Source organism: Grammomys surdaster, unplaced genomic scaffold (genome assembly GCF_004785775.1).
Source record: "Grammomys surdaster isolate TR1022 unplaced genomic scaffold, NIH_TR_1.0 513, whole genome shotgun sequence".
NCBI classification, from domain to species: Eukaryota; Metazoa; Chordata; class Mammalia; order Rodentia; family Muridae; genus Grammomys; species Grammomys surdaster.
The window spans coordinates 290,085-312,352 of NW_021604932.1; the positions used below are offsets into that span (position 1 = coordinate 290,085).

Here is a 22,268-nt window from a genome sequence, read left to right on the forward strand (position 1 = left end):
TTTTTGGGTAAATTTGATTCTTTTTGTTCTAGAGCTTTCTGATGTGCTGTTGCACTTTTAGTGTATGATCTCTGCAATTTCTTTATGAAGTGTTTTCCTATTAGTACCGCTTTCATTGTGTCCCATAAACTTGATATGTTTTGCCTTCATTTTCATTAAATACATTTGGTTTATAACCTGTATTACTTTCACTGTGTCTTTGTTTTGTTTCTTTTTCAATGACCTGTCCATTGGTGAGAGTGAAGTGTTGATGTCTTTCACTATTATTGTTTGGGATTCAATTTGGTTTTTGAGCTTTAGTAAAGTTTCTTTTATGAATGTGTGTACCCTTGATGTTGGAACATAGATAATCAGAATTGAAACTTTCTCTTGGTGGATTTTTTTTCCCTTGACGAATATGAAGTGTCCTTTCCCATCATGCTTCACTACTTTTGGTTGAAATTCTATTTAAATGAATAGGAGTATGGCAACTCTAACTTCTTCTTGGGAAGATTGCCTTGAAAGACTTTTTTCCAGCCTTTAACTTTGAGGAAGTGTCTGTCTTTTTCACTGAAGCATGTTTCTTTTTTATAGCAAGATGCTGGATTCTGCTTGTGTATCCAGTCTGTTATCTGATGTCTTTTTTATTGGAGAATTGAGTCTGTTAATATTGAGAGATACTAAAGATAGATGGTAACAATCATCTTGTTATGTTTGTTGTAGGTGGCATTACATGAATGTGATTTTCTCCTTTTGATTTTCTTTTGAGACGATTAATATCTTGTTTTTTTTCCCTTTGGTGTAACTATTCTCCTTGTATTGGAGTTTCCTTCTAGAATCCTCTATAGGGTTCGATTTGTAGATACATATTGTTTAAATTTGGTTTTGTTGTGGAATATTTTGGTTTCTCCATCTATGTTGAGAGTTTTGTCTGGGTTGGCATTTGCATTTTCATAGGGTCTGCATGACCTCTGTCCAGGCTCTTCTGGGTTTCAGGGTCTCTGATGAGAAATATGGTGTAATTCTAATAGGCCTGACTTTATATATTACTTGACCTTTTTCTTTTACAGCTTCTAATATTTTTTCTTTGGTCTGTGCATTTTTTCTTTTGATTATTACCTAATGAGATCATTTTTCAAATGCCCCTCTTATCCTTCTTCCCTGTTTCCCCTCTGTAAATCTCCCATACTATCTCCTCTCCCCTTTGCCTTTAAGTGGTTGTTCCCCCACACATCAACTTCCTCATCACCTCCTTAGCATACCCATACCTGAGGCACCAAGCCTCCACATGACCAAGGGCCTCCCCTTCTATTGATGTCAGATAAGGCAGTCCTCTGCTACATACATAGCTGGAGCCATGGATCCATCTGTGTATACTCTTTGGTTGATGGTTCAGTCCCTGGGATCTCTGGTGAGTCCTATTAGTTGATAACTTGTTCTTCCTATGGGGTTGCAATGCCCTTCAACTCCTTCAGTCCTTCCCTTAATTCTTTTATGCAGTGATATGCAGAACCGTAGGAACATACAAAGTGATTCCACTGATTCAGATAGATTTGCAGTTTGTGCATGATCATGTGGATCACTTTCACTGCCCATGCACTCTCCTTTATAAGGACCACCTTCTCTGTCAGGATATGAAAATGAGGCTTTTACTTGTTCATCCATTGTTCAGAAATTGAGTGTAAGGAATTTGTTTTCTTTCTTTAGGTACAACACAGAGATACCAAAGATACCATCTTAAAAACCAAACTTCGCTTATACTCTACTCAATTACCATGAAGGTGGAGACTTCTTCATAATTTTAGTTCATATCTTTGCTCTTACTCACCTCCAGGCTGAACTAGGCAGTTATGTCTTTAAAAACACAGAAAATCACCAAGGGCCTTGAAGCATTTTGGGGACATAGATGAGTGAATATTTCATATAAATGCAGTTAGACTAATGCATGTAAGATCAACACATATTCCAGGGCTAGAAGATTGTTAGGAAGAAGTTCATACCTTGCTCTTTCATATATTATATTTTGAACAAAACATGGAGCAGCATTCTCATAAAAGATGTCCGGCTTCCTCAAATGGCATAGGTCACAAAAAATATTAAAAAGAAAATGTGTATCATTTCACAGAAGTGCCTGAACCACTGGAACGGGACATTTCTCTGTGTTCAAAAATTTCCAGATCACCTTGGGATGAAGAAGACTTTGTAGATTCGCTATGATGCCCTGCAGTGGCCTCAGGGTACCCCTTCCCAAATTTAGAGTATTAGCAATGGATATTGGATGCATATGTGCAATATATGTGCTACCTAGAGACAGAGGTCCCTTTATTTGCTTTATGATCTTTATGAAACATTAGTAGTCTCAACTCCACAACCTTCCTGGTGCTTTGAACACAGGTGTGAGCAAACATATCCAGATGACAAGTGTTTTTGAATGATATATTTCTCAATACCATATGTTACTTGGAAATATGGCCCCCTTTGTCTATTTGTCTAAAAAATCTCCTCCTCACTCATCCATTTTTCTTACCACATACTCTTTAACTCAGCAGTTAGTGTTATTGTCTTGTAGTTGTATCAGTGCAATGTATATGGGGCTAACGCTTATGTACAAGGAATAATTATCTTCCTTACCATTTCCCTCTCAGTAAAATGGATGTGTGTAGACGGCCTGTCCCACATGGAGCTATTTTTATTGCTGACCATGGTTTTACAAAAGTTTAAGCTGAAATCTTTGGTACACCCAAAGGACATTGATACAACTTCAGTGTTCAATGGAATCTCTGTGCCACCATCTTACAAGCTCTGCTACATTCCTCTCTAAAGAGACCAAATTGCCTGTCTCCTAATGTATGCTCCTTTCTCCTTTAAATAACTCAAAATACCTCAAGATTTAAGAAATTCCCACATTCCATTTTGTAGTTTCTGGAGATATATGTACACATATATCTGCATTTCCCTATTCTCTGTAACTCTGTTCCCATCCCTTGTGCCTATGAAAATCTAAATTTGAGCTGTCACTGTGGCTTAGTTCTCACACCAAGAAATTATTATCTTATTATAATTCACAGTGATTTATCTTCTGCATGTTCTCAATAATAAAATCTTATAATTGATGTACCATTACTCAGAGTTTTATTATAATTCACACTAGATACAAAACACTATAGATTCTCAATATATCATGCTGTTCCATATAATTAGAACAGAACATGTAAAGTAAGAGTGCTAGGGAGAGAGCTTAGATGCCTCATGTTTTCTTAGTCATTCAAGCCTGAAGACTCAATTTTCATCTCCAGTGAATGTCTCAAAGTCTAGACACCACAGCATATACTTTTTACACCAGTGTTTAGGAGGCAGACACAGGAAAATGCCTTGGGATTCCTGGTCACAAATACTAGATCAATTGCTATGCCAGGGAGACACAATATCTCACAAAACAAGACAAGAAGTTCCTGAGGAACAGCATCCAAGTTTTCTTCTGGCCTCTACCACTCTGTTTTCAAACATGCACCTAGTCTTGTATACACTATCTTCCCCTTCCACAACACAAGAGAATGTGAAAAGAAGGATGGTAATATAGCTCTTCTGCTGAGTGTTAACTATAGTAATTGGCAGTGTTTGTATTTGAAATAGACCAACAGTGACTAGAAGCAAATGCACTCTGTAGAGAAACATAATGAAGACAAGTCACAGGGAGGAATAGACATGTAGATTGGGGGTGGTGTCCAGGTTTGCTGTCAACAACAACAAAAATCAGTTTAATGTCTTTTTTTGTTTTTATTTATCCTTTCCTCATATAATACATCCTGACTGCAGCACTCTCCCATTTCACTTCTCCCAGTGCCTCTACCACCACCCTTCTCCCCTAGATCCATTGCTTCGCCATTTCCCTTTAGAAAATAGCAGGTCTCCCAGAGATAGCTATCAAATAACAATACCATCTTGTATAACAAGATGTGATAAGACCAGGCACAAACCCCCATATTATGGTTGGCCTCAGCAAGCCAGGTTTACCTGGTGACTGGCATTACGAGTGGCCACAACCTGGGGCCCACATTCAGAGAATGCCAGGTGTGGGTGCGCAACCCTCGTAGCCTAAGACAGGGAGCTCACCATTCTTTGGTGCTGGCTATGGAAGAACGTCAACTAGCCTAAGACACGGGAAATGGCCAGTGCCTGTGATTCTCATTTAAAACAAAAAGGGGGAGATGTAGAGAGCCGTGACAGGCAGAGTTTTTGCTGGCAATCTGATGCTCTCACAAGTTCTATAATTTACTGCCCTTGTGTAAGGGAAAAGCGCTCGAAGTCACAAGCCCTTCCCAGGGCATATAGGATTTTATGGGCTAGCAGCCAACCAGATATGTACACGTCGCTCCAGGGGGTATTTAACCAGGACCTTCTCGGGGCTCGGGGCCTTCTTCCAGCCGGTTTTCCACCAGCCAGCCTTCTTCCAGCGGGTCTTTCTCTATAACATTCTAATAAAGATCTGCAGAAGAACTTTGGTGTCTGTGTGTGACCTCACTGGCGAGTGCACACGCGGAACAGAAAGATACTGTGTAAATTTGTTTTTATCGTGGAATATTTTGGTTTCTTCATCTACGGTAATTGAGAGTTTTGCTGGGTATAGGAGACTGGGCTGGCATTTTTATTCTCTAAATTGTATGTTTAGCATGTGCCCAGGATCTTCTGTCTTTTATAATCTCTGGTGAGAAGTTTGGTATACTTCTCAGGTCTGGCGTTATATGCTATTTGACATTTTTCTCTTTCTGCTTTTAATATTCTTTCTTTGTTTTGTGCATTTGGCATTTTGATTATTATGTGATGGGAGAAATTTCTTTTTGGTCTAGTCTAGGTAGAGATTTGTAGGCTTCTTGAATGTTCATGGGCATCTCTTTCTTTTGGCTAATGAAGTTTTCTTCTATAATTTTGTTGAAGATATTTTCTGGCCCTTTAATTTGGGAATCTTTGCTCTCTTCTATACCTATTATCCTTATGTTTGGTTTTCTCAACGTGTACTGCAATTCATGTATGTGTTGGTTAGGAGTTTTGTGCATTTTGCAAATTCTTGGATGGTTGTGTCAATGTTTTCTATGGTATCTTCTACACCTGAGATTCTCTCTTCTCTGTCTTGTATTTCTTTTATCCCATGAGTCCTACCCCAAGAACTCTTAGGGTATCACCCCCTTTTCCTTTGTCCAATGATAGGATGCTAGGAACTTTATTTAATGATCAAATATCAAATGGGGACAAGGACCTCCATTGTTTCCAGAAGCAGATTTCCAGTTGAATCAAAGCATTAGAACTAATCTCTCACACCTCACCTTCTTGTCAAAAAATAATCAAAAAGAAACAAATAAACAAAAAAACACACAATACAAAACTCTTCTCTTAGACATAGATTGAGTATAGCCATAACAATTATGTAAATCACAGAGTATGGTATGCAATTAGCATCCTACAATTATTCCATTATACTTGTCAATTGGATAAAGTATTTTACCTTCAATCCTAACTTAAAGAGTTTTCAATTCTATACCTGAATTATGTTTTGATTTTAGCCTTTCCACCCTCTGAATACCATGCTTTTAACTCTATATTATATTTCTCAATGCTAAGCAACTTAAGTTTGCTTATGAGACCATAGCTAGCCTTCAACCCTCAGAAATCTGAGAACAAATTAAATATTTCTTAAATATATAGGAAACATAAAACAGAGCTTCTAAAACATAAAACAATTGTAGAAACAGCTGACTAACTGGGAAGCTCATATTCCTTATAATATTGGAATATCTGACTTCAGCTTTCTGGCCAGAATCACCTGAAAGACTTTGAAATGGAGCAGGAACGATGAAGGACTAGTTTGTCCTGTCTTTGCAGAACTGAGTTATCAAATCTCTCTTATTGTGTGTCCTTTATTGGACAGTATTTGTTTTATAAGTAGATGGATAGGTTTTCTGGGCTATCTCTGTCACATGACTACCTTTTCATGATAAGCACCCTCACCTGTAGATAAAGTTGCTCAATTCTTTTTTAAGGAGAATGGGGAAGGTTTTATTAGAAGACACATCTCCTTGTTAAATGATTCTTAATAATGAAATAACATTAAATGTCACATTCTGTAGATTTCTGGTGTTTTTGAAGACGATTTATTTATGTAAAGTACATTTAAACTGGTAAACCTTAGCTACTCTTAGCCATTCTATTGGATTAAGTTGAAAGCACTTTACTATAATTAAATTAGAATCTAACATAACATGAGATTACTATCTGGCCCTTAACCTGTGTTACTTAATCATCTTAGTTTATTATAACAGCTATTAGAAAGACTTTGTCAGTGCTTTGTATTCTTTTTTTTGTTTTGTTTTGTTTTTTATTGGATGTTTTATTTACATTTCATATGTTTGTCCCCTTACTCCATCCCCCACCCACCCAGAAACCCCCTATCCCCTCACCCCTCCTCCTGCTTCTCTGCGGATGTACCCCTACCTGCCCCCCACTCCCACCTCCCCACCCTCAAATGCCCACTCCCTGGGGCGTCCAGCCTTTATGAGGCCAAGGATCTCTTCTCCCACCTATGACCAGCAGGGCCCTCCACTCTTACATATACAGCTGAAGCCATGGATCCATCCCTATGTGGTCCCAGGCTGGTGGTTTAGACCCTGGGAGCTGTGGTTGGTTGGTATTGTTGCTCTCCTCATGGGGCCACAAACCCTTTCAGCTCCAATGGTCTTCACTCTAACTCCTCCATTGGGAACCCAATGATCAGTTCAATGGCTAGTTGTGAGCATCTGCCTCTGAATATGTCAGACACTTGCAGACCTCTGAGGTGACATCTATATCAGGCTCTTATCAGCATGCACTTCCTGACTTCCACATCAGCATCTACCTTTGGTGACTGCACATGGGATGGATACTCAGGTGGAATGGTCTTCAGACGGCCCCTACTTCAGTTTCTGTCCCTCACTTTGTCTCCATATTTGCTCCCTTGAGTATTTTGTTGCTCCTTCTAAGAAGGACCGAATCACTCCCACTTGGTCTTCCTTCTTCATGAGCTTCATTGGCCTGTGAGTTACATCTTGGGCATTTCAAGGTTCTGGGCTAATATCCAATAATCAGTGAGTGAATACAATGTGTGTTGTTTTGTGATTGGCTTACCTCACTCAGGATGATAATTTCTAGTTCCATCCATTTGCCTAGGAAATTCTAGAATTCATTGTTTTTAATAGCTGAGTAATACTCCATTGTGTAAATGTACCACATTTTTTAAATCCATTCCTCAGTTGAGGGACATCTGGCTTCTTTCCATCTCCTGGCTACTATAAATAAGGCTGCTATGAACATAGTTGAGCATATGTCCTTGTTATATGTTGGAGCATCTTCTGGGTATATTCCTAGGAGTGATATAGCTGGATCCTCAGGTAATGCTGTGTTGAATTTTCTGAGGAACCGCCACACTGATTTCCAAAGTGGTTGTACCATCTTGCAGTCCCACCAAATATAGAGGAGTGTTCCTCTTTCTCCACACCCTCGCCAGCATCTACTGTCACCTGAGTTTTTAATCTTAGCCATTCTGACTGGTGTGAGATGGAATCTCAGGGTTGTTTTGATTTGCATTTCCCTGATGACTAAGGAAACTGAACATTTTTTTAGGTGCTTCTTGGCCATTCAAGTTTCCTCAGTTGAAAAATCTTTGTTAAGCTTTATACCCCATTTTTAAAAATAGGGTTATTTGGTTGTCTGGAGTCTAATTTCTTGAGTTCTTATCATATATTGGATATTAGCCCTCTATCAGATGTAAGATTGGTAAAGATCTTTTCACAATTTGTTGGTTGTCATTTTGTCCTATTGACAGTGTCCTTTGCATTACAGAAACTTTGCAATTTTATGAAGTCCCATTTGTCAATTCTTGTTCTTAGAGGATATGCCATTGGTGTTCTGTTCAGGAACTTTTCCCCTGTGCCCAAGTATTTGAGGCTCTTTCCCACTTTCTCTTCTACTAATTTCAGTGTATCTGGTTTTATGTGGAGGTCCTTTATCCACTTAGACTTGAGCTTTGTACAAGGAGATAAGAATGGATCAGTTTTCATTCTTCTACATGTTTTCCTCCAGTTGAACCAGCACCATTTGTTGAAAATGCTGTCCTTTTTCCACTGGATAGCTTTAGCTACTTTGTCAAAGATCAAGTGACCATTGGTATGGGGGTTCATTTCTGGGTCTACAATTCTATTCCATTGATCTTCCTGCCTGTCTCTGTACCAACACCATGTAGTTTTTATCACTATTGCTCTCTAGTACAGCTTGAGGTCAGGGATGGTGATTTCTCCAGAAATTCTTTTTATTGTTGAGAAAGTTTTCATATCCTGGTTTTTTTGTTATTCCAAATGAATTTGAGAATTTCCTTTTCTAACTCCGTGAAGAATTGAGTTGGGATTTTAATGGGAATTGCATTGAATCTGTAGATTGCTTTTATCAAGAGGGCCATTTTTATTATATTAATCCTGCCAATCCATGAGCATGGGAGATCTTTCCATCTTCTGAGATCTTCTTTGATTTCTTTCTTCAGGGACGCAGGGATGGTTCAATATTTGGACATCCATCAATGTAATCCACTATATAAACAAACTCAAAGAAAAAAACCACATGATCATCTCACTAGATGCTGAGAAAGCATTTGAGAAAATTCAACATCCCTTCATGATAAAAGTCTTGGAAAGATCAGGAATTCAAGGCCGCTACATAAACGTAGTAAAAGCAATTTACAGCAAAGCAGCAGCCAACATCAAACTAAATGGAGAGAAACTTGAAGCAATCCCACTAAGATCAGGGACTAGACAAGACTGCCCACTCTCCCCTTACCTATTCAATATAGTACTGAATATCCTAGCCAGAGCAATTAGACAACAAAAAGAACTCAAAGGGATCCAAATAGGAAAGGAAGAAGTCAAAATATCACTATTTGTAGATGATATATTAGTATACTTAAGTGACCCCAAAACTTCCACCAGACAACTCCTAAACCTGATAAACAACTTCAGCAAAGTGGCTGGTTATAAAATCAACTCAAACAAATCAGTAGCCTTCCTCTACATGAAAGATAAACAGACTGAAAAAGAAATTAGGGAAATGATACCCTTCACAATAGTCACAAATAATATAAAATACCTTTTTGTAAATCTAATCAAGCAAGTGAAAGACCTGTATGACAAGTGCTTTGTATTCTTAAATGAGTTGCATAGGCACAGTGCCTAGCTAAGAGTAACATTACTAATTTCAAATTTCATATCAATATACAGATTTATACTCATGTAAGATTATGGCTACACATTGCTTTGTTCAAAAAGAAAATTTAGTAATCTATCCTATTTATTTCCTCCCTGTTTAAAATTAGGACCATTTTCAAATTATTCTTTAAAATGGCAACTTATCTATAATTTGGAAAATAAATATGACTGGGCAACCAAACACAGGGATTGGAAATCATGACATTCTTTGGCTTCTTCCTGCTGAATAAGGGTGATGAGAATTTCTTTAACGAGGTAGAGAAGTGTATGAAAGTTAGAAGGACTGATTACACTTAAGAAAGCTAATTTAGCATTTGTTATCTAGTCCCTATATGTTTAAAAGGGTTAGGGCATGACTGAAGTTCTGACTGGATCCATTTGAAAGGTTGGATAAGGTGAGATCATTTGGAATCAGTAGCAATTTTTTAAGCTGTTTTGCAAGCAAGTCTCTGGAAAGCATCAGTTCAGCATCTCTGAGGATGAATCTTGCCAAAGCTGTACATTCTGTTATATGACTCTCACCACCAAACTTTTAGTACCATTATCATGTTAATATGGATTGTGCAATGGGAACAGATAAACTAATGATGAAATTTTGTTCCTGGTTTGAGCATGTGAAAGACAACTATCTTTTTGATGAGTTAATTTTATGAATAGCCAATTATGAGAATCCTTCCTTTATGCCATATGAAGGATGGCACTATGAATCTTAAGATTCCATAATCAACAAGATTTATTTTCTCATTTTAGCTGAAGTTTTGGCTTGAGACATATTTTATGTTTAAGCCAGTTATTGGGCTGTTGCCATGTGGAAGAATTAGAATATCAAATTACCTATCTTGTGTCAGGCTGTAGACATCTTGGGTTGGCACGAGCCTGGAACCCGAGACTGCAGGTGTTTGGCCACACCCCCAAAACCCAGGGCCCAGACACATGGTCTCATCTCCATTTAACCTGTATGGTCAGTCATGTAAGACACAGGTAGAGGGAATGACTAACAGGCCTTGAGATTTACACATTAATGAGTTATCTAAAGGCCAGGGGACATAGCTAATTAAGTTATCCCCTTTCTAGCCCCTCCTCTTTCCCACTCTCCACATAAGAGAGCTCCTCCTGGCATTTGGTGGGGGCGAATTCATATCTAGATCCAACTACCATCATGAACAATAAAATTTTCATCTTGGATTACACATGTCTTCTGGACCTTGGACTTTCTTGCATATGTGGGAACCTCCACTGTGGGAAAAGCCTCCCGGACCCCTCCGGCAAGGTCCATGGGGGAGCCCAAGCCACCCCCTGCATGTGCATGTTCAAACCCACAATTGTGTTCCATTTTCTTGATTTTTGTTTTCTTTTTGAGATCTTCAGGAGTTTTTACCCTGTCATATTTGACCAATACCACACTGGAAGGCATCCAAAGCCTTTTCTCCTTTCCTTTCAACGCAAAGTTGAAAGTCTCCTAAAGTAGAATTTTTGGTCCAGTAACTGGAAATCATTAAAGTATAGCTTGATCTCTCTCCCAGAGGAATTTTAATGTAATCATCAAACTCATAACCACACACATTTTGAAAATTAAAGCATTTTAAGGCAATTAAAGCAATCTAAACAAATATTAACCATTGAGATAGTGCTTCATCACCATCTCCTGCTTTTTGACCTATAATTTAAGATCTAAAGCCTCAATGTTTTATATATCTACATATACTTAAGTCCTCCCTTCTATGAAGATTATTATCTCTATGGTACGATATGATTGTATATCCTATTGAAGTATGCCCCTTTCTCCTATTATAATTCTCAAGGCCTAAGTTTATACTGTCTGAGATAGGTTATGCTTCCTATCCCCTGCTTTCATCCTTATTTTTTAAGGATTGAATGCTTCAATGTTAATTATCTATTTCTACTTACTATATGAGCCTATTTCTAGGCTCTATTTATGTCAAACTAGGCAAAAGCAATTCCAGAAATTACAAGTGGAACATGTTAAAAAATTATGAGACTTTGCCTTGGTGAGATTTAATTTTTGTGTAAAGCATTTTTCAATTCAATATCCCTTCTGTCCTTGAAAACAATTAAGTCAAATTTATTTGTCCTTATCCTTATATGTTTGTAGAAAGCAGGTTGAGGTAACAATCTGCCCCTCTGTCTCTTATTGTGTTCCTCCTCCAGAAAGTCTCTTTGCACAGCATGGAGCTCCCAGATTCCTAGTTTAAGCTCTTTGTATCAGTTTTGAACCTCAGGAAGAAATCCCTACACGTCATGGGTAAACTCTGTATATTAACTTATATTATTCAGACCCAAAAGGACATGTATGGTATGTACTCACTAATAAGTGTGTATTAGCCAACAAAAAGTACAGAATACCCAAGATACAGTCCACAAAAACAAAAAAATTCAGCAAGCTGAAGGGCCTAAGTGAGGATGCCTATATCTTACTTGGGAGGGAAAAGAAAGTGACCACAAGGGGGCAAGGAGGGACCTGGAAGGGAAAAGGGATGGAGGCCTGGTCAGGGGTATATGATCTGGTATTGGGTGTGGGAAAAGGACTGAAATTCTGGATGGTCAGCAGAAAGAATGGAAACAGAGAACCTCGGGAGTTAGGAGGTTGGGGGGACCCTCCAGAATGCACCAGAAACCTGAAAAGTAAGGAACTCTCAAGACTCAAAGGGAGGATCCTTAGATGAAATGCCTGACAGTAGGGAGAGGGAACTTAGAGAACCCACCTCCAACAGGAAGACAGGGCACTAAGTGAGGGAGGGGGTTGCCTTCCCTCAGTCAAAATTCAGACTCATAATTGTTTCTGTCTGAACAAACTGCAGGAATGGAAATGGAGAAGAGCCCGAGGAAAGGAAGTTTCAGGAAAAGACAGGCCCAAAGTGTGATACTTCAAGGGGAAGTCCTAAGGCCTGACACTATTACTGAGACTGTGGAGTGAGTACTCATAAAAAGGAACCTATCATGACTGAGCTCCAAAAGACCCAACAAGCAGCTGAAAGAGTCAGATGCAGATATTTGCACCCAGACAATGAACAAAAGCTGCTGACAACTGCCGTTGAATTAGTGAGAAGCTGGAAGAAGCTGAGGGGAATGGCAACCCTGTAGGAGGACCAGCAGTCTCAATTAACCTGGATCCCAAAGATCTCTCAAACACAGGACCACCAACCAGGCAGCATACAGCAGCTGATATAAGGCCTCCAATACATATACATACAGCAGAGGACTACCAGGTCTGGGTTCAGTCTGAGATGCACCTAACCCTCAAGAGACTGGAGGTCCCAGGGAGTTTAGAGGTCTGGTGGATTAGAGGCTGGGGACATCCTCTTGGAGACAGGACTGGGAGGGAGAAGTTACAGGATGTGGAACAGTCAGAAAGTGGACTGGGAGGGAAATAAAGTCTGAAGTTTAAAATAAATAAGTAAATAAATTAAAACAAAACCAATTCAATAAATTTATAAATGCCCATCCTTTATTCATCTGATGGGTGGAGGCAGGCTGATTTTATTGTCAGCTTGTGACTGTCTTCCTCCCAGCATGTGGTAAATCCCTGCCAGGGGCTACATTCCTTTATTCTAGTGTCCTGCCCTTCTGGAGAACCATGTGACTTGTGACTCAGCTTGGCAGGATGAGAAACCAAATCTTCCCTCTTTGTAAATTCATCTCATAGTGCTTGTGTTTTATATCTTTCATTTGGAAATCTCTAAATTATTTTAATAGGGAGTTCTCCCACTACATTGTACCATATATAGCAGTGAGTTTGGGCTACACCACTTTGACTCCTGGTGGATCCCATGCAAGTGCCTGCACAGGAGCTATCTGGATTCAGAAATTGAAGACACAAACACATGCAACTTAATTTTTAAATACCTTGGCAACATCAAATTCTGGGCACTCTTCCACCTTCCCCTGATACCCTAAACCCAATCTAGGAAGTGGTCAGTTGCCACTTTCCTGAATTCTTACTTAGCTCATTGGCTTTATCTCCTGCAGCTCTCTACATTCATCCATATCCCACTGCTTCATGGTGATTTCTCCTTCTCCTACTCACTGCAGTCTAGCTTGAGCAACTCTAAGAATCCTGCCTTGTGTCCTTTTCCAGTGATTGACTGCTGACATCTTTATTGATCAATCAAAAATCAAATGGGGACAAGGATCTTTTTATGTTTGGACAAGTAGATTCCTGATTATAACCAAGCATTAGAAACAATCTCCAACATATATCTGCATCAGAATCAGCTAACAAAACATCATCATTGTAATAATAAATAATGGACTGAGCAACTTGCCTATGAATTATTTCTAGTGGTTGTAGCATAAAATATTGACATAAAGTTGTACTATTTAACATTCCTTGTAGAAGAACTTTTCATTGATATCTTTTTACAGCGTGAGCATCTTTATAAGTGGGCATTGCTATTGTGTTGGAATGGCAGCTTCTGTTTGAATAGACCATACCAGGGTGAAGCATTTCCTTGTGGTAGAGGTTTTATTAGGGAAGAACAGGGACAAAGAGGAGAGAAAGAAAAGACAAAGAAAAAGTTCAAAGGTGGGGAAAGGTTTTCCTTACCTAGGCTGTGACATAGGCAGTTCCAAGGTAAGTGTGAGTAGTTGGCTCCAAGAAGGTATGCAGAGTTGTCATGGCAACAGATGTCACCTATGTGTGACATGAGTTTGGAGCTGGTTTGTTAAGCTGGCTCTGAATACCAACATACCTCCCTTTTTCTTATTACAAAAAGAACAGAAAAAATAGGGGAGGAGGAAGCTGATGGTGGAAAGAGAATAAGAGAGTTGTGACTCCTAGAGTGCTTCCTGTTGTCTAGAGGCATTGTTAATTTTAGGGTACAGCTCACTTTCACCATCAGAGTCCACTGGTAGAGGTTCAGGTCTTGTGACATTAGGAATTGGTACACTGAGGTCAAGGTCTGAAGCAAAAGGTAAAATGACAAGTTAGTGCCATTTATGAGGGGTGATGTCAAAGAGGTAAGGACTTAGAAGGAGTGTTTACTTCTCTTACTTTCCCAATATCTAGAGGTTGGGCAATTGAGCCATATTTTCTCTGGATGTGTACTGATGACCTGAGTTGATTTTTGTGATAGAGCTTACCAACAACTCCTCTCTCCCACCTGGGATTCCATGAGTCTTGTATGTAGAAAAAAAGTGTCTTGCAGTGTTGAAAGAAGAGATGATTGGTCTGTTATCCTAGCATGTGTATCTGACAAGACCATTACGGGCAACCCATATTCATCTGGTATTTTCTACAATAATCTTTTTTTCTGGTCAAAGAAAAAGCAAGTTGAGAGATCATAATATTTAGAAGGGATAATAACAGATACAAGGATGACAGAAATTTGGATTGGTTCCTTGCATCTGGCTATGGAACAGTTTCCTGACCCTATTTGGAAAAACTGTTTGTTATCTGTGGGGGTTTCTTGAACCTCGAATCTCTAGATGTAAGGGCTACCCTGGATGGAAATGAACAGCAAGTGAAGGAAGGGAAACCCATGGCCAATTCAGTCAGATAGAGCACAGCTGCTAGAGTGGAGTCTCATTTTCTGGGATTGGAGACAGGGTAGGTGGTCTCGACATCTTCTGGAGCTTTACAGAGCACTGTCTTGTTAGGGTCAATGAGTATGAAGAAGAGTCATTTTTAGGTGGATGAATGAAAGGTTTGAGATGAGACAGGTGGACCCAATGAGAGAGTCCCTCAAGTTTAGCAGCTGTACGGGTCATGAGAATTACCTTAAAAGAGTCCTGTCTTTAGGAGAGATGGTAAAAGAGCCTTTTCATTTAGGGGAGATGGGTGAGGGCCAATGGTCTGGAGGGGATAAGAGGACCTGGTCACCAATGTTGACAGACAGTAGATAGGACACAGTGTGTGGTTGCTGTAGATGGTGGTCAGCAAAGTTCCATAGGAGAAAATGGAGGTGGTAGAGTAATGGGTGAGTAGTTGGTCTGGGAGGAGAGAGCATTTAGGGAAAGACCAGGGGTTAGGACCAGATGTCCATGTGTAAGTTCAAAGGGTGAGATGAAGAGAGGTCTCTTGGGGAGATCTCATATCCTGAAAAGAGCCAGAGGTAAGAGTTTAGCCCAATCAAGATGAAGTTCCTATGATAGCTTGACAAGAGTGGTTTTTAAAGAGAGGTTAGTTTTTCCACCTTACCTGAAGATTGAGAGTGGTAGGGAATATGAAAATGCCAAAGGATGTCTAGGGCCTTAGATAGAATTTGAGAGATCTGGGAAGTAAATTCAGTACCATTATCTAACTGGAGGGAGGCTTGGACATCAAATAGAGAGATGATATCTGGGAGGAGGAGATTAGAGATGGTCTGAGCTCTTTTGTTAGTTGTGGGAAGTGTCTCTACCCACCCCAAAAATGTGTCTACCAAGACAAGGAGGTACTTGGCATGTTTGACAGTGGGCATGTGGACAACATCAAGTTGCCAGTCAGTTCCAATAAAGGAACCTCTAGCTTGATGGGTAAGAAAAGGGGTGTTAAAATACCTCCAGTTGGAATCTGACATATGACAGATTTTGCAAGAAGCAGTGGTAGATTTTAAGAAACTTAACTCCTCAAGAGTAGGCTGTAGGTGGATCTTAACAAAATAAGACAACACTTGTCTGTTAGGATGAAAGAGTTGGTGAAGATAGGACAGAGTTTGACTAGTGTCAGGGGCTGAAGGTGGAGATGTGGGTTGCACTGTAAGGATGTCTTTAAGAGGGTGAGACAAGTCTAAGCCCCTAAGGGCTGCAGTTCTAGCTGCCTCATCAACTCAGTTGTTTCCCTTGGAGACAATAGAGTCATCCATCTGATGGGAACTGTAGTAAACAATCTCAATAACTGTGAGGTGATGGGAGGCCTTTAGCATGGCCTTAATTTGGTTTGGATTAGTTACTGACTGTATAGGTTAGAAACACATATACATATTGGATATTTTCTACAACACATTGGCTATGGCTTCTATGTTAAAAAATCTCTGTTCATACTTTCTCTTCCTCAAACTTGTAACAATTTGACACTAAAACTGATTGATCTCTCTGTTCAAAATTAAGTTGAAAATGTTTCCTGATGTGGTTTTGTTTTTACTTATTGCATTTTTGTGCTTATGTAGTATTGCTTTCAAAATACTGAAAAATTTCTAATTGAGTACATGGTAGTACAGATAAAAAATACCAAATTTTTATAGTAATAATTTCATTCAGAAGGAGTTCATTGCTCTTTCCTGGAAAGTCTTATGTTTTGAGAAGTGGGGACAAAAAGACATCGGTAGAGGTGAAGTTACTAATGTCTTATGGGAATCATGGAACTAACTTTGGTATGTGACAATGGAACTTGCTCTGTAATGACTGATGTAGTATAATGTTAGGATATCAGTTTGCTCTCTTTAGCTGAATGAGATTCTTGAGATAACACTGTTGTTTCTTACAGATGAGGTCCACGGCTAATATTCAAAACTTGTAAATGTTTATGTCCGTAGACAGAACTAAATTGTAAATAGAATGAAGGACAAAATAGGAATGACATATCACCTCACAAATTCCTTGTGTTTATAAGCCTAGTTTGAGGCTAATGTTGCATCAGGTAAACTTACAACCCTTCATACTGACGCTAGCTCATGATATTATTAGAATAAAGTTCTTAGTGGAACTAATAAGATAATAAGGAACCAGTTATCTTTTCCATAATTAGCCTGACAGGCTTTAGGCTTTCTAGGCCATGAGAATCGTGCCTCCTTTTTAGAAGCTCTGCCATGAGTAGTAGAGAAGCAGTCATAGGTAGTCTGTAAACAAATGATTATGAATAAAATACATTCCACATCTATTGAGACTACAACTTAATTTTTCCAATTGCTGGACACTTTGGGGAGTTTCGCAGCTTGTCTTCCCTGAATGTGGAGACTGCAAGCAGTTAGGATGCCGCACTTCCGGGGTGACTTCTCTGGCTAGCTGGGTCTCTGGGCTGCTCCCAGAAAAGCACCTCCAGCTCAGCCTCCAGCAGCAGCTGCACCATCTGCAGTTGGCTCACCTGCTGCTGTCCCCCTACCCCTGGCAGCCAGGCCTCATGGCCCAGATGGCTACCACTTGTTGCCGGTGTAGCTGTGGGCTCTGCAGTGGGGCACAACCTGGGTCAGGCCATCACTGGGGGCTTGAGCGGAGGTGGAGATGCTGAGCCTGCAAAGCCTGATATCACTTACCAGGAGCCGCAGGGATCCCAGCTACAGAACCAGCAGTCTTTTGGACCTTGCTCTCTAGAAATCAAGCAGTTTGTGGAGTGTGCCCAGAACCAGAGTGATGCCAAGCTCTGTGAGGGCTTCAACCAGGTGCTACGGCAGTGCAGGATTGCAAATGGGTAATCTAATCAAGAAGTTCAAGGTGAAGAAATGTAAAATTGCTTCTGTAGTATAAGTGTGGACCCTTATTCTAACAGCTCCATTGCTTCGGAATGGCCATGAAAGAGTTATAACTATAGATGTTTACTGAGGCTTGTAGTGTTGGTTACTGGGCAAATGTTTGGCCTTCTTGAACTTAACTGTATTGTAATTGTGAGCTAAAAACAATAAATTGGTTTATTATGAAAAAATACTATTCATTTTAGTTTTAAAATTTAATCATATTTAGTTAAGGTGCATTCTAATAAATGTGACAGGCTTGTAAAAGCTTTGAAAAGAACAATCCTAGAAAGCTTCAATAACATAAGGTCAATTTGTGTTTTAGTTGAAAAGAACTTGGCAGTACCAGCTCCCCAGATTTTTTGTGAATCTTCAGAAATTTTATGATTTAGCTCCCACCAAGTCATGACTATTGTAACTTACACTTTGCCTCACTTTGTTTCATTTTAATTTCTCTTTCTACTACCCTTTCTATTTCTTCTTAATATTTTCCAAAATAGTCCTTATCTTTCTTTCTGTGTATATGCACATATGTACATGTACATATACACATATGTACATATATGTACATATACACATATTTCTGTATATATACATATATTTCTCTGTTCGTGTATCTGTGCATTCCTGTAGACATATAACTTACATTTATGACATCACACATCTACTCTGGCACATATCGCTTCATTTACATTCTTATCATATAAATACAGAGATAGATGGAGGAATAGTTAGATTTTTGTACATGAAAAAAAGTGGTATTTGTCCTTACAAATATTCCTTACTGTGCTTAATGACTGTTCTATTCCATTTAACATTCTTGATGAATTATTACATTTGTAGTCTGATTCATCTGAGGTGTATGCAGTCAGATGTGATGAGCTAGAATTGCCAGTGTTAAGAGAAGCATGAGTCTTTAGGAAAGGAAGAAAACAGAGAAAGTGGTAAAGCTGGGTCCTCAGGTAATACTATGTCCAAATTTCTGAGGAACTAACAGACTGATTTCCAGAGTGGTTGTACCAGCTTAGAATTCCACTGAAAATGGAGGAGTGTTCCTCTTTCTTCATATCCTCATCAGCATCTGCTGTCATCTGAGTTTTTGATCTTAGGCATTCTGACTGGTGTGAGGTGGAATCTCAGGATTGTTTTGATTTCCATTTCCCTAATGACTAAAGATACTGAACATTTCTTTAGGTGCTTTTTGATCATTTAAAGTATCTCAGTTGAGAATTCTTTGTTTATATCTGTTTCCCATTTTTAAATAAAGTTATTTGATTGTCTGGAGGCTAATTTCTTGAGTTCTTTGTATATATTGGATATTAGACCTCTATTGGATGTTGGATTGATAAAGATTTTTTCCCAATCTGTTGGTTGCTGTTTTGCCCTATTGTTGATGTAATTATTTAAACTGCCTCTGGCTCAGGTCAACTATCTAAGCTGCAGAGGCTTTGCCTAGCCCAGCCGCCATGTTTCTCAGCCTGAGGTCACCTGCACACCGCAGATAGAACCAGCCCACTAGAAACACCAGCCCTGCCACCCACTAGATACCAGCATGAGAGATGGCTCTGCTAATCTTCTACACTGTCTCTGCAAGGCACGGCATTGCCCAGACCATTTCTCCATCCATGTGGGCCCAGTAAGAGAATGAGACTCTAATTCTTATAGATTAATCAAAGGCTTTATATGTTTGATAATGATTAATAACAAGATGCCCATACAAAGAGAGTTGTATCACAATTAGCTAACCTAATTGTAAGTTTATAAGTTGTTCCCCACAAGTGCTCTCCATACCTGTGTGATTCTCCATCCTCCTACATCTCTACCCTCTCTAGCTTTTCCTCTTCCTTTTTCTCTTCCTCTCCCAACTCCTCCTCTTCCTCTCTGTACGCCTCCCACCTTAGTTCCTCCTACACCATTTGCTTTTCAGAATCTTTGAAATTTTGTGATGTCCCATTTGTCAATTTTTGATCTTAGAGCAAAAGACATTGGTATTCTATTCAGGAGCTTTCCCCTTGTGCCAAGTATTTGAGGCTCTTCCCCTCTTTCTCATCTATTATTTTAATGTATCTGATTTTATGTGGAGGTCCTTGACCCACTTGGACTTGAGCCTTGTACAGGAAGAAAAGAATGGATCAATTTGCATTCTTCTCCAGTTGAAACAGCATCATTTATTGAAAATGCTGTCTTTTTTTTCCACTGCATGGTTTTAGCTACTTTTTCAAAGATGCAGTGACCATAGGTATATGGGTTAATTTCTTGGTCTTCAACTCTATTCCATTGATCTTCCTGCCTGTCTCTGTACCAATACCATGCGATTTTTATCACTATTGCTCTGTTGAACAACTTGAGGTCAGGAAGAGTGAATCCTCCAGAACTTCTTTTATTGTTGAGAATAGTTTTCCCTATTCTGGGTTTTTGTGTTATTCCAAATAAATTTGAGAAATGGTCTTTTTAAAGCTATGAAGAATTGAGTTGGAATTTTGATGGGGATTGCATTGAATCTGCAGATGGCTTTCTACAAGACAGCCACTTTTACTATGTAAATCCTGTCAGTCCATGATCATGGGAGATCTTTTTATTTTCTGAGATCTTCTTTGATTTCTTTCTTCAGAAACTCGAAGTTCTTATCATACAGATCTTTCACTTGATTGGTTAGATTCACACTAAGGTATTTTAAAATTGTTGTGACTATTGTAAAGGGTGTCATTTCCCTAATTGCTTTCTCAGCCTGATTATCCTTTGAGTAGAGGAAGGCTACTGATTTGTTTGAATTAATTTTATATCCAGCCACTTTGCTGAAGTTGTTTATCATGTTTAGGAGTTCTCTTGTGGAGGTTTTGGGATCAATCACTTAAGTTTACTATCACATCATCTGCAAAGAATGATATTTTGACTTAATTTTTTCGAATTTGTATCCCTTTGACCTTCCTTGATTGTCAAATTGCTCTGGCTAGGATTTAACGTACTATGTTGAATAGGTAGGGAGAGAGTTCGCAGTCTTGTCTAACCATGATTTAGTGGCATTGCTTCAAATTTAATTCCATTGAGTTTGATGTTGGCTACTGGTTTGCTGTATATTGCTTTTACTGTTTTGGTACTTGTCTTGAATTCCCAATCTTTCCAGGTCTTTTTCCTGTAAAAGGATATTGAATTTTGTCAAATGCTTTCTCGGAATCTAGTGAGAAGATCATATGTTTTTTTTTTCTTTGAGTTTGTTTATATAGTGGATTATATTGATGGATTTCTGTATATTGAACCATTCCTGCTTTCCTGGGTTAAAGCCTACTTGATCATGATGTATGATCAATTTAATGTGTTCTTGGATTTGGTTTGTGAGAATTTTATTGACTATTTTTGCATCAGTATTCATAAGAGAGATCGGTCTGAAATTCTCTTTTTTGTTGGGTCTTTGTGTAGTTTAGGTATGAGCATAATTGTAGCTTCAGAGAGAGATTTGAGTTGTGTTCCTTCTGTTCTATTTTGTGGAATACTTTGAAGACTATTAGTATTAGGTCTTCTTTGAATGTCTGATAGAATTCTGCACTAAACTCATTTGTCCCTGGACTTTTTTTGTGGGGAGACTTTTAATGACTGCAGCTATTTTTTTTAGGGGTAATGGGACTCTTTAGATAGTTTATTTAATCCTAATTTAACTTTGGTACCTGAAATGTCTAGAAATTGTACATTTCATCTACATGTTTCAGTTTTGATGACCATAGGCTTTTGTAGTAGGATCTGATGATCTTTTGAATTTCCTCAGTTTCTCTTATTGCGTCTCTCTTTTGAGTTCTGATTTTATTAACTTGGATACTGTCTTTGTACCCTCTGGTTCATCTGGGTATGTGTTTATCTATATTGTTGATTTTCTCAAATAACCAGTTCCTGGTTTTGTTAATTCTTATGTATAGTTTTTTGTTGTTGTTGTTTCTACTTGGTTGATATCTGCCCTGAGTTTGATCATTTCCTGTTACCTACTTTTCTTGGGTGAATTTGCTTTTTTTTTTTTTGTTCTAGAAATTTCAGGTGTGCTGTCATACTGCTAGTGTATGTTCTCCCTAGTTTTTCTTTTGTTTTAATTTTTGTTTTTTTGTAGGTATTTAGTGATATGAGTTTTCCCCTTAGCACTGCTTTCATTGTGTGTCATAAGTTTTGTTATTTTATGGCTTGAATTCCATTAAATTCCAAAAAGTCTAACTTCTTTCTTTATTTCTTCCATTACCAAGTTATTATTGAGTAGAGTATAGTTCAGTTTCCATGTGTATGTTGACTTTGTATTGTTTTCATTATTATTGAAGAGCAGCCTTAGTCAATGGTGATCTGATAGGATCCAAGGGATTCTTTCAATCTTAATATATCTCTTGAGACCTGTTTTGTGACCAGTTACAAGGTCTGTTTTGGAGAAGGTACCATGAGGTGCTGAGAAGAAGGTATTTTTGTTTTGTTTTGTTTTTAGAAGAAATGTTCTATAGATATTTGCTATATCCATTTGGCTCATAATTTCTGTTAGTTTCACTGTGTCTATGTTTTGTTTCTGTTTCCATGATCTGTCCATTGATGAGAGTGAAGTGTTGAAGTCTCCTGCTATTATTGTGCGAGGTGCAATGTGTCCTTTGAGCCTTAGTAA

The 22,268-nt window shown here is 38.7% G+C and overlaps 2 pseudogenes; both read left to right on the forward strand.

Annotated features, from left to right (window-relative positions):
• The window catches only part of LOC114633062, a 36,532-nt pseudogene that overhangs the window by 8,478 nt on the left and 5,786 nt on the right, over nucleotides 1-22,268 (forward strand).
• Nucleotides 9,459-17,660, forward strand: LOC114633064 (annotated as a pseudogene).